At 46.8% G+C, this 16,925-nt stretch overlaps 1 protein-coding gene across 1 annotated transcript in view; it reads right to left on the bottom strand.

The window, feature by feature from the left end:
* The window catches only part of LOC135111688 (rho GTPase-activating protein 23-like), a 141,342-nt gene extending 126,775 nt beyond the window's left edge, over positions 1–14,567 (bottom strand). Inside the window, exon 1 of the mRNA XM_064025281.1 lies at positions 14,534–14,567. The gene's annotated coding sequence lies outside the window, so the exon portion shown is untranslated. The remainder of the gene's footprint in view (positions 1–14,533) is intronic.
* Between the last annotated feature and the right edge of the window lie 2,358 nt (positions 14,568–16,925).

Genomic DNA, 16,925 nt, shown 5'->3' with positions numbered 1-16,925 from the left:
CTCTCTCTCTCTCTCTCTCTCTCTGCCTCACGCCTCACTTCACCTCAGGGAAAATCGTGCAGAAGATCCCTGTTTTCCCCCTAGAAGTTTCCCCACAAGCAAAGGTGATCTAATCCTCTTCCTTGAATGTGAAGGGACGTTACTGTGCATCTTAATACCTTATGATTCCCTTCACCGCCCTTCTGTTGTAATCTCACCGCCCTCTACATGCCCTTAGGCGAGTCAGGACGTCGTAACACCTGTGGAGGCTGGGAGGGTGAAGGAGAGTGAAGGAGGCTCAAGAGAACACAAGGGAAGAACGAAATGCAGTAGTAGTAGTAGTAGTAGTAGTAGTAGTAGTAGTAGTAGTAGTAGTAGTAGTAGTAGTAGTAGTAGTAGTAGTAGTAATTTTTGGGTTTAATGAGTTTTCTTGGGATAATATCGTGTTATTATTCAGTTTTCGATTTTTTCTGTTATTATTTTACTTTTCTCCTTTTTTTCTTGTTTGTGATGATGTGTTTTTCTATAGGTTTCCATTGATTTTTTTTTTTTCTCTCTTTCTCCCTTTCGTGTTTTTTTTTTTATTATAACAGAATGCTTATTGGTTCGTCCATCTTTTTTTTTTGCTTCTTTTGTGTTCCTATTATTTTTTTTATTATCATGCAACAGTTTTATTGCGTTTTTAATAGTTTTCTGGTAATGATTATGTTCGTTTCTTTTCTTTTTTTTACGAGTATATTTTCTTTTCCTTTTGCTTGTTCTTATTGCACCGTTATCGTCTTTTCTTTGCCTCTCTTCTTATTCCTTCTCGTTCTCATCCTTTTCCTCGTACAGTCATCATTCCTTCTTTCTTCAAACATACTCTTCTTACATCTCTTCCTCCTGTTTCTATATGTGATATTTGTCTTATTTAATTATTTCCTTATTCTTCCTTCTTCTTCACTCTTTAACCTCCCTTTCTTAGTCTCCCATGCTCTTCTTTTCTTTGCCTCTCTTCTTATTTCTTATTTTCTCCCTCTTCTTCTGTCTTCTCTATGTCCACGTATGGTCTTCCCTTCCTTAATGCTTTTCTTCTTAACATTCTTGCTTCCTTCGACGGCCGCGCGACGCAAGCTTGACCTTTCCTTCCTCAAGAACGCGCAGCAAGTAAACAAAGAGACATGCAGGCTCTGGTCAAGCAGTTGGGATTCTTTCTTCACTATCTTATCACTATCTTTTCGAGTCTTGCTTTAATGGTATTCCCAGGCCTTTTTCCTCCTCCTTCTCCTCCTCTTTCTCTTTCTCTTCCTTGTTCTTCCTTTTCCTCCTTACTCTGTCATCTTCCTTGCACTACATTTTAATTTCTTTTCTTTTTTTCTCCTTTCTTCACGTTTATTGCTTTCTCTTTCTCTCTTTTAAACGTTTATTCTATCATTTCTTCTTTCCTGTTCCTTCTTTCGCCCATCTTTTTCTCTCTTCTTTACGTTTTTTTCTTCTTTTCTTTTTGTTTCTCTTTTTCTCCTTTCTTTCCTTAAATCTTCGACTTTTGCCTTGTATAGCACAGTTATTCTTCATGTTTTCTCTCATACCCTCTTTCGTTCACACAGCCTTCTTATCTCCTGCATTTCACACCCATTCCTCAGTCCTCACCTCACGTTCTCTCCATATTCCTTCCTATTCTCTTTCTTCCTTTCTTTTATTCTTCCACCAATGAACTTTACACACATCCCTCCTTTCGTCTCCCTTCCCCTTCTCTTTCACAGCTTTTCTTTCTCCATTTCTTCCATTCTCCCTTCTCCTTCCCCCGCAGTGCCTCTCTCTCTTCCTCTCCTCAGTCTCTCTCTTATCCCTCAGTGCATCAGGCTAAGCTCAGACGCCCAAATGCACCACCAACACACTCTATCTGCTTGTAAGACGTAATTCAGTTGCTCTTTCTCTACTAATCTCTCTCTTCCTTGCTCCTGCAGTGATCTAAGCTTCCTGTCTCTCTCTCTCTCTCTCTCTCTCTCTCTCTCTCTCTCTCTCTCTCTCTCTCTCTCTCTCTCTCTCTCTCTCTCTCAGGGTTATCTGATAGTGTCCTGCCGTAACTAATGATTTCTTTGTTGTGTTGTTGTTGGTCTGTTGTGATCACGTGACACCTCCCGTCAACACCACCCGGATTTAACACTTCCAGGAGGAGGAGGAGGAGGATTACACAGGGCAACCAAACAGCAACAGCCCTTTAGTTCCTTGCATGATTGTTTGGGATTAAGCGATGTAATAGTGTAGCTGAGAGAGAAGGACGAGGACGAGGAGGAGGAGGAGGAGGAGGAGGAGGAGGAGGAGGAGGAGGAGGAGGAGGAGGAGGAGGAGGAAAATTAGGTATTATTCAGACATGAGGTTTTAAAGTAGAATAAACAAAAACGTAAATATAAAGACAGGTCAACATGTAAGGAAGAGGAAGAGGATGAAGAGGAGGAGGAGAAGGAGGAATGAGATACGCAACCTTAAACATGAAGCTAAGAAGGTTAAGTAAGCGAATAAACAGAAAGAAGACAAGTAAACAAACACAAAATACAGAAATCATGAAACACAACACCGAAAAACAAAGCAAAAAAAAAAAACACACACAGAAAAAAAGCAACACAAAACATCCTCAGAGTAAACAAATTTTGAATGAGAAACGAGAAATTAGGTACGGAAAAATAAATACAATAAAAAATAAAAGCATGAACGAGATAAGGAGATAAACATTAAGTACCTAACCTCTCTCTCTCTCTCTCTCTCTCTCTCTCTCTCTCTCTCTCTCTCTCTCTCTCTCTCTCTCTCTCTCTCTCTCTCTCTCTCTCTACAATCAACACACAAGCACCATCACCCCCTCCTTCCTTCCTCCTCCTCCTCCTCCTCCTCCTCCTCCTCCTCCTCCTCCTCTTCCCTTCAGACAGGTATAGCGCCAGTCCAATCACCATCTAATCTCCTACCTGGCGATACCGGGTCGTCGGGAAGGGCGTGGGAGGCCATAACAATAAGACGGCTAGTCACTGCGGTGTTATGGGTGTTTGAGTGTTATAGGCTTCACCGTACTGAGAGTGACAGTGACTTTGGCCATTGTTGTTAATGCTGTTGTTGTTGTTGACTCTGGTTTTATTGTCATGTTTGTTGCTACTACTATTACTACTACAATAACAGGAGTACAGTAATGATAACTGCAGTAACTATGATAATTAAAGCAGATACTATTGCTGCAATTGTTTTGGTTATTAGTACACCACCACCACCACCACCACCACCACCACCACCACCAACAACAACAACAACAACAACACCACCACCAACAACAACAACTTCACCACCACTAACAACAACAACAATAACTACAACTACTACTACTACCAGTACCACTACCACCACCACTACCTCTACTACTACTACTACAACTATGGCGACTGCTTCAACTACTACTGCTACTACTACTACTACTACTACTACTACTACTACTACTACTACCACCACCACCACTACTCCAACATTAACCCACAAAAAGGGGACCTGCAGCAGCACCCAGCCCGCTAATACTCGTGCAACACCACCTCGTCACCACAACACCCATTAAAAAACATTGCAGCAACACCAATAGCTGCGTCACACTTGCACCACCACCACCACCACCACCACCTGTACACCATTACGACACGAGCCTTCTGCAATACTACCCACTACACCACCACCACCACTATGACACACAACACCCATCACTCACCAATGCACTCACTTGCAGACACACTTAAGTAATGCCACACTTATGAGTCATTAAGATAGACAGACGAACTAATAAAAAAATGAGTAATACATAAGTGAAATAAAGTAAGAGCATAAGTGGGTAGATAAGTAAATATGCGTATAAGTAATTTAATTTATGCTAGACTTAGAAAAAATTAGACAAATATACGTTAATAATAAATAAATGAGATGTATTTCAGTAAATCAAACTACAATTCAGTAAAATGGAAATGCGTGTAAGTGAATACGCTAATTTCTAAGTATGTATGTTTAAACTGAATAAGAAACGTGTATAATAAAATATAACTTAAATAATACAAATAATTCTGAATGACGCAAGGAAGCCATTCAGTTCGAGTTGGCAGCAGAAAAAAAAGGAACTTGCTATTGCTGTCATTCTTTTATTGTTAATATATATAGAGAGAGAGAAAAATAAAATAAGAATACGGATGATACTTATACGCGAAGCCACATCAGTATACAGAGGCCATACAACACACACACACACACACACACACACACACACACACACACACACACTATCACCACCACTGTTAACAACCATTATCACTTAATCTAAAAGTATAAACATCACTCCAGCAACTTTCTCCCCTCATTTACAATTCAAGGCTTCAGACCACACTTAGCAGCTATCGCCCTTATCATTCTCCATCTCACTATTCGTCTATTACAGTCCAACCCAATTACATTCACACTAACACTCAGACAGTCAAGGTCGCTACTTTCTATCACCCACGTCACCTTTTGTCACCTGGTCGTCTGGTGCACCTCTCCCCAGTGACACGCAGGTCAACACACAACAGTAAGTTCCATATTCAGAAACGCATTGGTTTTTCACCACGACTATTTTCAAAGGCCACAGAAATGATTACTCAAGTTCTCAAAGAGTGTTTTTCCAGTTAATAATGTAGAAATCGTATTAATCTGTCACTAGGGCCATAAAGAAACCTTAAAAAAACGTGTCACTTCAACTAAAGCTTACTGAAAAACATCGAGGTGCTGGAAGAGGTGTTTCAGAATATGGTTCAAAGTCATATAGAACCGTAGAATTTGTATGTAGGTTGTATATAGGTGAAGAAATACCTCAAAATTCCAGTCAATTCCTGCCTTGACTGAGTGTGGCTGACGGTGATGGAAGGTACAGTCTTAGAAGTAGAGAAACACCGTAGTCACTTCCACTATGTTAGTTTATGTCAGTCTTAAGTCAGGTATGCTAAGAATTTATTGCTATTAGCTTTAAATTCTAGTCTATTCCTGTCTTACGGAGGAGTGAGTGACTTTTGGACGTTGGTAATGGAAGCTAGTGTTACAAGTCGAGCAATACACCGCATTCACTTCCACTGTGTTAGTTTTCGTTCAAGTATTTATCAAGTCACGTGTGTTAGTGTGTTGTTGGTTTTCTCTCATTCTCAAGCCAGGTGTGTGAAGACCTTGTTGTTGGTTTTCCTTCATTCTCAAGCCAGGTGTGTTGGTCTGTCAGGCTTTGTAAGAAGATTAATACCAGATGAGAGAACCTGAGATTAAAGGAAAACAGGAGTGAATACAGCAGACTACTCCACTACTACTACTACTACTATTACTACCACCTGACTCTCTCTCTCTGACCAAGACTATACGTATGAAAGAAAAAAAGAAAAAAAAAAAAGCTTCCCAAACGAACATAGCATGCGTACACACAATAAACCCACAATCCATGCACGCACATACAAGGGACAGTGACCGCGCGCACACACACACACACACACACACACACACACACACACACACACACACACACACACACACATTCACACACAGTATACAGCAATTAGACAGGAATGCGACGGGTATATAAGTTCTTTATGCAGAGGTGGCGCGGGTTGTTGTCGTCTAGATGGTGGGAGGGGAGGGGGAGCGAGTGATGGAAGGGGTCAGCAGGGTGAATGGAGTGTGAGAGTGGAAAGGAGTGAGGGTGAGGGTGTAGGTGGGGGGTGGTGGAGGGTGTGGATGAATGGGTTGTGGATGGAGGTGTGTGGTTTTCTGGTGGGTGATTTGAAGGACTGACTGACTCTCTCTCTCTCTCTCTCTCTCTCTCTCTCTCTCTCTCTCTCTCTCTCTCTCTCTCTCTCTCTCTCTCTCTCTCTCTCTCTCGTTCCCTTGACTTCTTCATGTCCTTCTCTCATTACCCTTTTCTCTTTCTCTCTGTCTTCAACCTTTCACTTCTTTCTTTTCCCATTTACATAGTCACCTACCTCTCTCTCTCTCTCTCTCTCTCTCTCTCTCTCTCTCTCTCTCTCTCTCTCTCTCTCTCTCTCTCTCTCTCTCTCTCTCTCTTGCAAAACACGTCTCGAAATAGGCAGTAATGACCTTCGTAAATGAACCCCGAAAGTCTCACTCCATCTGTGTGTGTGTGTGTGTGTGTGTGTGTGTGTGTGTGTGTGTGTGTGTCTCAAGTAGTCATGCTGGGCGGCTGACGTAACTTTAGGACCGAGGAATGCAATCACCAGCCTGTCAAGATGGCATGTAGCGACTGACGCCCGACGACAGGAGGAAGAGGAAGAGGAAGAGAAGGAAGAGGGAGAGGAGGAGGAGGATGTCAATGGCGCCACAACAGCAGCCTCCACTCCTCCACTCTCCCTTCATATTTTTAGTCTTCTTTTCCTCTCTTCTGTTTCAATGCTGCTTTTCCTTCACTCTTTTCCTCTCTCTCTCTCTCTCTCTCTCTCTCTCTCTCTCTCTCTCTCTCTCTCTCTCTCTCTCTCTCTCTCTCTCTCTGACATTCCAATCGTCAAAATCACTTTTTCCCCTTCCTTTTCTCCCTTCCCAAACACCTCTTCATTCATTTCCTCCTCCTATTCCTTCCTATTACCTCCACTGCTGTCACGACTACCCCATCCTCTTCCCCTCCCCTCCCCTTCCCTTTCTCTCCACACCATACCACCCTTCATTCACTTTTTCCCTTCTCCATAGGGGCCCCTCCTTCACCCTCCCCTTCCTTCACCTTCACCATCTATCAATGAAGCAATTTGGCGGCTGTAGTTTGCAGGCGCCACACTAACCCCCTCCTCCCCAGACAGATGCGCCCCTCCACTCCCTCCCCCACCTGAACCACTGCCAAAAGACTAAACAGTAAGCCATTAAGGTAACCACGTCATCTTGTTACTAGTGGTATATGCTATTAAGTAACTAAGACAGACACACATACACGTGACTCTGATATTTCAAGATGTAAGCTACACTATTGCTACCTCTGAGTCATGACAGTACTGAAGTGGCGCTGCTGTATAGCCAAGACACGTGTTTCTGATTGTTAACTGCGCAGCCGCCTTACTATTATTGCTATTTCAGTGGTTCGTGACGCTATTTTACCCTTTCATAGTTAGATCTTTCTTATTATGTACAGTCGTGGTCGTAAGTTGTGTCCTGTTTCGTCGCCATGATGAGTTGTTACCAGCTTAAGTTCGAAGGTTTGAACACCGGTGCGTCGTGAGGAGAGACGTGCGAGGTGCCGGCGAGGCGGAGGAACCTGAGTATACAGTTACGATTCATCATGGCGACGAAAGACAATTTATGACCACGATTGTACAGCTTTTGAGACTTCTTTTGTACTAATCTCTCAGAAAACGTACTTGTTATTTGTCTTCTCTGCCTTGTTAATCACCAGTGCAGGCGGAAGCTCTTACATGTTGTCACCAATATTTGCTGTCTTATGTATCCCCTCTCTACAGGCAAACGTACTTATATAGTTAGCAAAGATGAAATTAAGCTTTATTTTTTCATGTCCATCAAAGTTTACTATAGTGATGTCAACGCTAACAAAAGACGGCCATGGGGTTTAAATAGATGACTGTGTTGCTTCAGGTTTGGTGGCGTCCAGGTGTTATATGCCTCACGTTAGGTATAATGAGGTATAGCACTTCTCAATTACCTGACTTATTTTGGATTCGTTACCTTAGTCCATTGCGTTGTCATTTTCACTTCAATAAAAAACAATCTTACCTTGGCTAATTAATTCATCAGTTCTACGTGTATCTATTTATGTTACGGCATATTAAGTTAAGTTAGGTTAGGTTAGGTTAGGTTAGGTTAGGTAAGGATAGGTCAGGTTAGGTTAGGTTAGGTTAGGTAAGGATAGGTTAGGTTAGGTTAGGTAAGGATAGGTTAGGTTAGGTTAGGTTAGGTTAGGTTAGGTAAGGATAGGTTAGGCTAGGCTAGGTTAGGTTAGGTTAGGTAAGGATAGGTTAGGTTAGGTTAGGTTAGGTTAGGTAAGGATAGGTTAGGTTAGGTTAGGTTAGGTAAGGATAGGTTAGGTTAGGTTAGGTTAGGTTAGGTTAGGATAGGTTAGGTTAGGTTAGGTTAGGTTAGGTTAGGTTAGGTAAGGATAGGCTAGGCTAGGCTAGGTTAGGTTATGTTAGGTTAGGTTAGGATAGGTTAGATTAATTAACTAACTGATCGATACTACTTATTTTTATCTTTCCACGTCACCATACCAAGAATTAGTCACTGTCTTATCATCATTCTTTGACCATCCCTCAATCCCCAAGTCTCCCCTTTGACACACCAAAGAGGCACCTATATATTGAGACACACAACCCCTTATCACCAAACAGCACCACGTGACAACACCGCATACTCTTATTAACTCGCCCTGTCTTATCAACTTCAAACACTCCCTCACTGCCTAAACACGTCCGGTTCCTGCAGCGCGTGGCCACAACACACACGCGTATTTAGGACCTTACAGCGAAACATCTCTGCGCCGCATCGCTACATTCAAAAGGCTCTAGTTGAAGCTACGAGAATTTTTAAGGATGTTTTTTATGGTTCTAGTGACAGGTTAACGTAATTTCTACATTATTAACAGAAGAAACAGTCTCGGTAACCTGGCTAGTCATCTCTGTGGCCTTAGAAAATAGACGTGGTGAGAGAGCAACGCATTTCTGAATACGGGCCTTTTGAACAAGAGAAACGGGTTTTTAAGAGTGTTTTTAAGGTTCTAATGACAGATTAACAAAATGTCTACATTATTAACGGGAGAAACACTCTTGGGAAGCCGGCTAGTCATCCCTGTGGCCTTTGCGAATAGAAGTGAGGTTACACACGTTTTTAAAGGTGTTTTAATGGCTCTAGTGACAGACTAACAAAATTTCTACATTATTAACGGAAGAAACACTCTTGAATGCCCGCCTAGTCATCTCTGTGGCCTTTGAAAATAAACGTGGTAAGAGAGCAAAGGGTTTCAGAATTCGGGCATTACTACGTTATCATCGATCCTAATCACCTGCTCACGTGACCCGCCCCGCTGCCTCACGCCCCTGCCGCGCTACAGGGTGGTTACTGCGGCACGTGAAGGCATTACAGAGTCCAAGGAGCATCTACGTGTTGACGCAGGTTGGGCAGTAATTAGAGGAAGGCGGCGAGGTGGCGACGTTGTGGCCTGCATCTTCTTTTCTTTTTTCTCTCTCTCTTCTCTGACTCATGATGAAATAACGATAGAGAGAGAGAGAGAGAGAGAGAGAGAGAGAGAGAGAGAGAGAGAGAGAGAGAGAGAGAGAGAGAGAGAGAGAGAGAGAGAGAGAGAGTTAATTTCCTCTCCTGTTTCTTCTCTTCTCTCTTAATGGTCTACCTTCCGTCTTGCCACTGTTCTTTTTCTATTTCTTCCTTGCTATGTTTTTACACCTCCTTCGTGTTATGTCCTTACCATTTCAATCATCATTTTCCTCTCCTTTTCCTCCGTATTCCTCCTGTACATCCTCCTCCTTATTCTTATTCTTCACGTACAAAATCTTATTCTTTTCCTATACCCTCTCCCTACCATTTCCTCTCCTTATCTACTCTTTCTACCTCATTTCCCTTCCCACAAACTGCCTCAAATGACGTCAGTAGGCAGCCCTTCTCCCACCGTCGCGCACGTCACTACCACAGTCTATTAAATGAAAACACATGTGGAGTCGCCAACAAACACCGTGGTTGGCTGGCTGGGTGTCGCCAAACTAATGTGCTGTCGTGTTGTCTCGCTCTCAAATAACCCGCTGCAGTTTGATTAGAGGCGTTAAGGACCGTATGCTGAAACACTTCTACGCAGCACTTCCACTGGATTCAAAAAGGGTCTATGTAGATGAAGTGACACGGGTTTTGAAGGGTGATTTTATAGTTCTAGTGACAGATTAACAAGATTTCGACAATATCAACATCATAAACACTCCCGAGAACACGGCTAATAATCTCCGTGGCCTTTGGGAATAGTCGTGGTGAGAGAGCAATGCGTGTCTCACTATACTCGTACTGGTCTGAGTGGTGCCGGAGGAGCCCTGAGCAGCACCCGAGCCACCTGAAGCAGACACAGCCAGCACAGTAAAGGAAAAAAAAGTTAAGGAAAAAAAGAAATGAGGTGTTGTCAGCAGGACGGCGGGTCACGAAACAGGCTCTAGTCAGCTTCCCTGCGACATGAAATTAGCCCTGTGACGTCAGTGAGTCCTCCCCATCTCCCCTTCTTCCCTCCGCTGCATGTAGCATCTCCTCTCCTTTCCCCCTCTTCCCCCATCTCTCTCATTCCTCATGTTGCGTCCCCTTCCCCCTTCTCCCCCTCCTCCGGTTACAGTAAGTACAGTACCTACCTTTGTACTGCGCCTCCATTATCTCTGCTTATCTTTCATGACACACACACACACACACACACACACACACACAAACTCAGACACAGCCAGTACGTACAAGTTTACACACTGACAATTCTCTCTCTCTCTCTCTCTCTCTCTCTCTCTCTCTCTCTCTCTCTCTCTCTCTCTCTCTCTCTCTAATGCGATGTGCGCGTCTCCCTCACCAGATCTAGCCAGTGTTTCCCTCCCCGTGGTGTGACGAGGCCTGGAAGGTGAGAGGGGAAAGGTATAAGAGGAAGAGGAGGAGGAGGAGGAAGAAGAGGAGGAAGGGTCCGGCTTCACGCGTGGGAATGTACAACGGCAAAAAAAAAGAAGGAAAAAAAAAGTACTTGCGTCTCTCTCACCCTCCCTCCCTCCGCTTCTCCCTCCAATCACTCACTGGCTACTGTTCCCCTCCCCCTTCCCTTCCCTTCCCCTAAAGCACGCCATGAACCACCCCATCACCCAAGCACTCTCCCACGCCACCATCACCATCTACCACACCCCGTCACAACACCACACCACACCTACAACACACCAACACCATCACCTATCGCACCGCCTTACTACACCCCATCATCCACATCCCAACACCTTCCACCTCAAGTATCTCCACCTATCCACACTCATACCTCTACCACACCAACTCACTACACCCACCTAACCACCCCATTCACATCCAATAGCTCCCTCATACACTCCCAAGGTTGCAACTCCCCACACACTTCCTCCCCGTCCTTCATACACCCCCAGCATTCCTTCTACACCCACACCACCACTTCTACACCCTAGTAACGTCTCCTACACTGATCAAGACCACCAACACCTCTCCAGCACCACCTAACACATCTCCTACACACATACAACACTACTTCTACATCTTCAACACTCTTCTACACCCTACATCACCACTTCTACATCACCTAACACTACTACCAACCCCTCCTAAACTATTCAACCCCCCACCTAACTGCCCAACACTCCGAGCCACCCTACAACATTCTCAACAACCTCAACACCAATACTACACCACTCAACATCCCCCAATACCCTTATCACAACACCAGATCCTTCGTAACTCCACCATAACGACACCAATACCTTTCCACACCCCACAAAACTATTACACTCTTAACTTTAATCTTAATACTACTAGGCACTTCGTAAACCTATCCTACACTAAAATAATCAAGAGTAGTTAGGTAGTTAAATCATTAGTAGTTATAATCCTTCCTTCTCATTCCTTTCGTTTCAGTTCTCCCTATCATCTTTTCTTCCTCATCCCTATCTCTCCTGTTCCACCTATCATCTCATTCCTATCTCTTGAGTTCTCCCTGTTATCTTTTCCTTCTCACTCCTATGTTCTTATTTCACTGTATCATCTTCTATCTAGCTTCTTTTCCTATCATCTTTTCCCTCTCATCCCTATCTCCTAAGTTCACCCTATCATCATCTTCTCATTCCTATCTTCTTTTCCTATCATCTTTTACTACCGAAGCACCCCTCACTCACCCTTCCAATCCTTTACCCATTTCTCCCCCATACAGTTCTTTATAAAGGCACCTAATCATCTCCCTTTCTTATCCAAGCATTCCACTCGCCCATGCCTTCCCTATACATCCCATACAGCCACCTAATCCTTCCCTTTCCCATCCAAGCACTTCTTTTTTTCAGTCACCCCTCACCCTTTCACGCATTCCCACCCCCTTCACCCATTCCCACCCATGTTCCCATCAGAGGCACGCACTTCACCTCTCACTTCACTCTCCCAGCACCATGCCTCTCACTCTCTCTTCCTTCATCCCACGCCACTCTCTGTCTCCCCTTCTCTCCACATTCTGATCAACGCCTTATTAAGGGGGACAGAGAGAGAGAGAGAGAGAGAGAGAGAGAGAGAGAGAGAGAGAGAGAGAGAGAGAGAGAGAGAGAGAGAGAGAGAGAGAGAGAGAGAGAGAGGTTGTACACTACCACCGGGTTCATAAGACATAAAGATTAGGGGGTAAATCAAGACATGTGGCCTTGCGGGGGAGTTTTGTGGTGTCAGGGAAAATAATAGTGTGTGTGTGTGTGTGTGTGTGTGTGTGTGTGTGTGTGTGTGTGTGTGTGTGTGTGTGTGTGTGTGTGTGTGTGTGTGTGTGTGTTGCTGACGTGTTGTCCTGCCTCAGTTTATTCCATCTGGACCTGAGTGCAAAGGCAGGAGGAGGAGGAGGAGGAGGAGGAGAGGTGGGAATAGCAGCCGTGTGTGTGTGTGTGTGTGTGTGTGTGTGTGTGTGTGTGTGTGTGTGTGTGTGTGTGTGTCGCTGCCAAGTTTCAGCAGACTATTCTTAACACACACACAGATACACACAAAAATAAAATAAAAGTAAGAAAATTAAACACAAATTGGCTTCTACGAGTAAAAGAAAATCACGTGACCTCGGAAATTGTATATATTTACCGAAGCTCAAGTCTGAAGTCACAGGATATTTAAAGGACTTCGTAAAATAGGAAGACTCTGTGACGCCCTTTGCTTTAGGACTTCATGTGTAGGAGGAACTTTTTAACCTCCACGTAAGCAAATCTGTAAATCGTGAGATGAGGATGAGGAGGACGACGAGGAGGAGGAAAATCTGCGAAGCTTCATACGAGGAGGAGGAGGAGGAGGAGGAGGAGGAGGAGGAGGAGGAGGAGGAGGAGGAGGAGGAGGAGGAGGAGGAGGAGGAAGAGGAGGAGGAGGAGGAGGAGGAGGAGGAGGAGGGGGTGGAGGATTACATAACCAAACAACAATAGAAGTTTGTGTCTTGCATGGCTGTTTGGAAACTAATTTTAAGTAAGGAGGAGGAGGAGGAGGAGGAGGAGGAGGAGGAGGAGGAGGAGGAGGAGGAGGAGGAGGAGGAGGAGGAGAAGGCACTGTTGCAGCTACATCCGGTCTGAAGTCCCTCCCGTCCCTGCCAACCCTCCTATCTCCTTCCTTCCTTCTTCTCACCCCCATCCTAACCCTCCTTCCTTCTTTCCTCCCTCCATGCGTCTCTCCTTCAATTACCTCTCCCTCGCACCTCCAGGAAACAACACGGGAGGCAAGAAGTTCCCTCACATTAACCAGCAACGACGCAGGATCCGCCCCCCCCCACACACCACCACCACCACCACAAAAACACCCATCCAAGCGCCCACTGAGCCTCATTAACAGCCTCCTTGCTTGTTCCTGTCCATTTTGCCACCTCCTCTTGTCTCCTGCCTCGCCACCACGCCCTCCGCCAATAAGGACTGACCAAGCCTGCTGTGGTCTGGGTTTCAACACGTCTTTGTTTGGGCGCGCAGTGACAACAGGGCATCAGGAAGCAGTGAGGTACCGCGGCGCCGCCAGATAGTGAGCTCCAGCATCATTACTCAAAGGGGAGTTAAAAGTGTGGTTCTAAAAGGTTATCTCTCTCTCTCTCTCTCTCTCTCTCTCTCTCTCTCTCTCTCTCTCTCTCTAATTTCACTAATCATCACTTCAAAGAGTTATTTTACGTAATTCCTCTTTGTACTGTTGACTAGCTAGGAACAGAGTTGAAAGTCATCCCTGTCTGTAACATTTACTGGAGACATGATGACGATGATTGTGGGGATGATGACGTCAAGGCCTTCACGACGTGTACAAGTTCCCCAAACAGAACAAGAGTGTTGGGAGTGAAGGGCAGGAGAGGCAGCCTTGGCTAGGGGCAGTCCACGTGACCCGCTGCTGTGACAGCCTCGCTCAGCGATGAGCGACGCGGCGCAGGAGGAAGGTAGGGAGCTGGGGGGAGGTCACCTGAGCCGCGGGATGGACACAACACCGCCGCCGCAGGCATGACACTCGATCCCTTCTGTGGGTCATGCCAAGCTGCGGCTCACGAGGGGCGGGGTGGCTCCTCCACGCCAGCCGCCTTCCCCTCCCGCCCTCCCTCCCGTGACGCCAGCCCGCCTACTCTCGCTGCTCGTCTTGCAGGGGTCAAGGAGCCTCAGATGTAAATACGATGAGATAAACTGAATTCGAGACAAACTTTTTGGGTCAGTCACACATGAAGGCGAGGCTCTCGCTCCTTTTATCACCGAGACTCATTTGTTATACAGCAGTGACCCGGCATCCCAATGTGACGGAGCGACAGTCTCTGATGAGTAATTCCCTCCGCACACCCGGTGGGGCGACGCGGGGGACCAGAGGGACGTGTGCTCACCTGAAGCTGCGTGTCGGGATCCGTCGGGTTGCCGTTCACATCGTCGATCGCGTCGGGGGGGATGGCCTCGGGGCGCACTACCTGCTGCGTCCCCTCACCGACGACGCCGCCGGCAGGGGAGGCCACCCGCTCCCCCTCCATCTTCTCCTTCATGTCTGGCTCCTCGCGTGCATTTCCCGACGTGTCAACACAGCGATCCTCAGGCTGAGCACCGCGCCAGGCCTCCCCAGCGCTTGCCCACAGCACGCATGGCCGCCGCAGTCCGTTACGCCTCCCGCCACAAAGTCCGACAATTAGTGTTAATGTTCCGGGCCCGCCGAAGGACGCACCGCGAGTTTGACAGCACGTGCTGACGCTCCTGCTGGTGTTGTTGTTGGTGCGGCGCTGACGATATCACCACGGCGTGTGGCAATCACATCAGGCTGAACGCGCCACAAGTGCGTGGGCGAAGCAACACCTCCAGGGCCCGGTGCCGCGCTGCTGACGGGGCCACACTCACGACAAGACACGTGCGTTGCTGCGGGAACTGTGCACTGGCGGATGGGCGGTCAGTGCCTGCTGCTGCTGCTGCTACAAGGTTGTTCCGCTGCACGACGCGGCTCACGACAGTAAAACAAACACGGGCGAGGCTCGCTGTGTTCTGCCACGAGATGTTCGTGTCACCGCACACCGAGACGTGACCACCACATCACTGCACCACTTCCCAAACACCAACACAGCTCTAACTTTCCAAACCAGCGGGCACGGCGCCAGCTCCAGGGGCGGCGCGGGGTGGACCACACACACCTTCGGCCCTGCGATAAGGCCACTAGGTAAGGCAATGTATATTACACGTGTTTCTCCCTCCCGTGCGCCGCAAGCCTCCTCTCACCAGCACACACAAGTGACAACTAATCAACCTATCCAGCCCGCCGTTCTTCCCTCACCTCTCGTGGTCATGTGACCGATACCACCTCGTTCCTCTCCAACCATTTATTCCCAGCCCCTCACACCGCCCACCCCACAACCTCCACACCCACCACACACCTCCACCACAACCCTCCCACCTGCACCCCGTAACAAGACACAGAAATCAAAGAATACACAGAAAACACAAACCATGAATGACCGACCGAGCAACCCCGGCCGCGCGAGTTGCCGCCTAGTGTTTAAGCATCCTTCTCAAGTTTCCCTCGTTATTACAGATAAACAAAAGAACAATTGAGGATTATAAACAGACAGGAAACTATATTTAGCGTCAACGGTACTGCCGGGAATGATCTGGCGGGCTGGGGACGAGGGAGAGAGTGGAGGAATGTGGTGGGGAGTGAAGGGGAGGCCGCCGCCGCCTGACTCCCTGAACCTCACTCATGCGTAAAGCGATTTATAGTTAACTTCAAAAAAGTTCTCCTCAGTGTAGGAATTACGGGATAGTTTGCGAATACCGGGCTATCAGTGAGGCTGGCGAGGGATCGATGTTAAGCAATGCCTCCCTGGACACCCGCCGCCTCTGCTTCGTCCTGCCCCTCCGCCGCCTCCTCTCGCAGGGCACTGGGTAACGTCCCTGGGAAAGGTATGCTGGGAAGGGGTGGGGAAACATTTGAGTCGCCCTGCCAGTACACTCACCCTTCGCTCAGCCCCTTCCAGCCCCACCCCAGTCCCTCCGAACCTTACTATCCTCTCCCAACTCTCTTCCAGCCCTCCTATCCTCCTCAGTTCTCGTCCAGCCATATCCAGAACCCTTGCAACCCTCTCCCTGCTATCCTAATCCCTCTCTTCTCTCAGCCCTCCTCCAGCAGTGTTAGTCATCCAAACCTCCCATATCTCCTTCCACCACTCTTCCAGTCACCTCAACCCTCCTGGCCTCTTCTCGGATCTAGCCTTCTTCCAACTTAACTCTCAGTCCTCTCCCAGCAGCGGGCGTGCGGCGGCGGCGGGAGTGAGGCAACCCGCACACCACGAGGACTCAACGCGAGCATACTTACGGTTGATAACACTTCAAGGACACACGCCTGCAACGCACACCGCCTCCCAGACCTCAAAGCGAGACGACTGCTGCCTGCCTGCCTCCAAACACTCGGCACTGGCAGTCTTGACACGGCAGGGAGGCAGACCATTACGGCATCTCTATAGACTTTGTTCTCTCTCTCTCTCTCTCTCTCTCTCTCTCTCTCTCTCTCTCTCTCTCTCTCTCTCTCTCTCTCTCTCTCTCTCTCTCTCTCTCTCTCTCTCTCTCTCTCTCTCTCATTAGTGTTTCTCAAAGGTCACACAGGATTTGTCAGGTTACTAAGTGTTTTTTTTTTTTTCGTATATTCCTCGTGAAAGTATAACCAACATTGTGAAGAAAAGACCCTTGGAATTGCCAGTCATTTCTATTCGAGTCTGTTAAATAAAAGTACGTTTTTTTAAATAT

Source organism: Scylla paramamosain, chromosome 22, assembly GCF_035594125.1.
Source record: "Scylla paramamosain isolate STU-SP2022 chromosome 22, ASM3559412v1, whole genome shotgun sequence".
Lineage (NCBI taxonomy): Eukaryota > Metazoa > Arthropoda > Malacostraca > Decapoda > Portunidae > Scylla > Scylla paramamosain.
The sequence above is the reverse complement of the archived record's forward strand: the minus strand, read 5'-3'. Positions and strand labels throughout refer to the sequence as shown.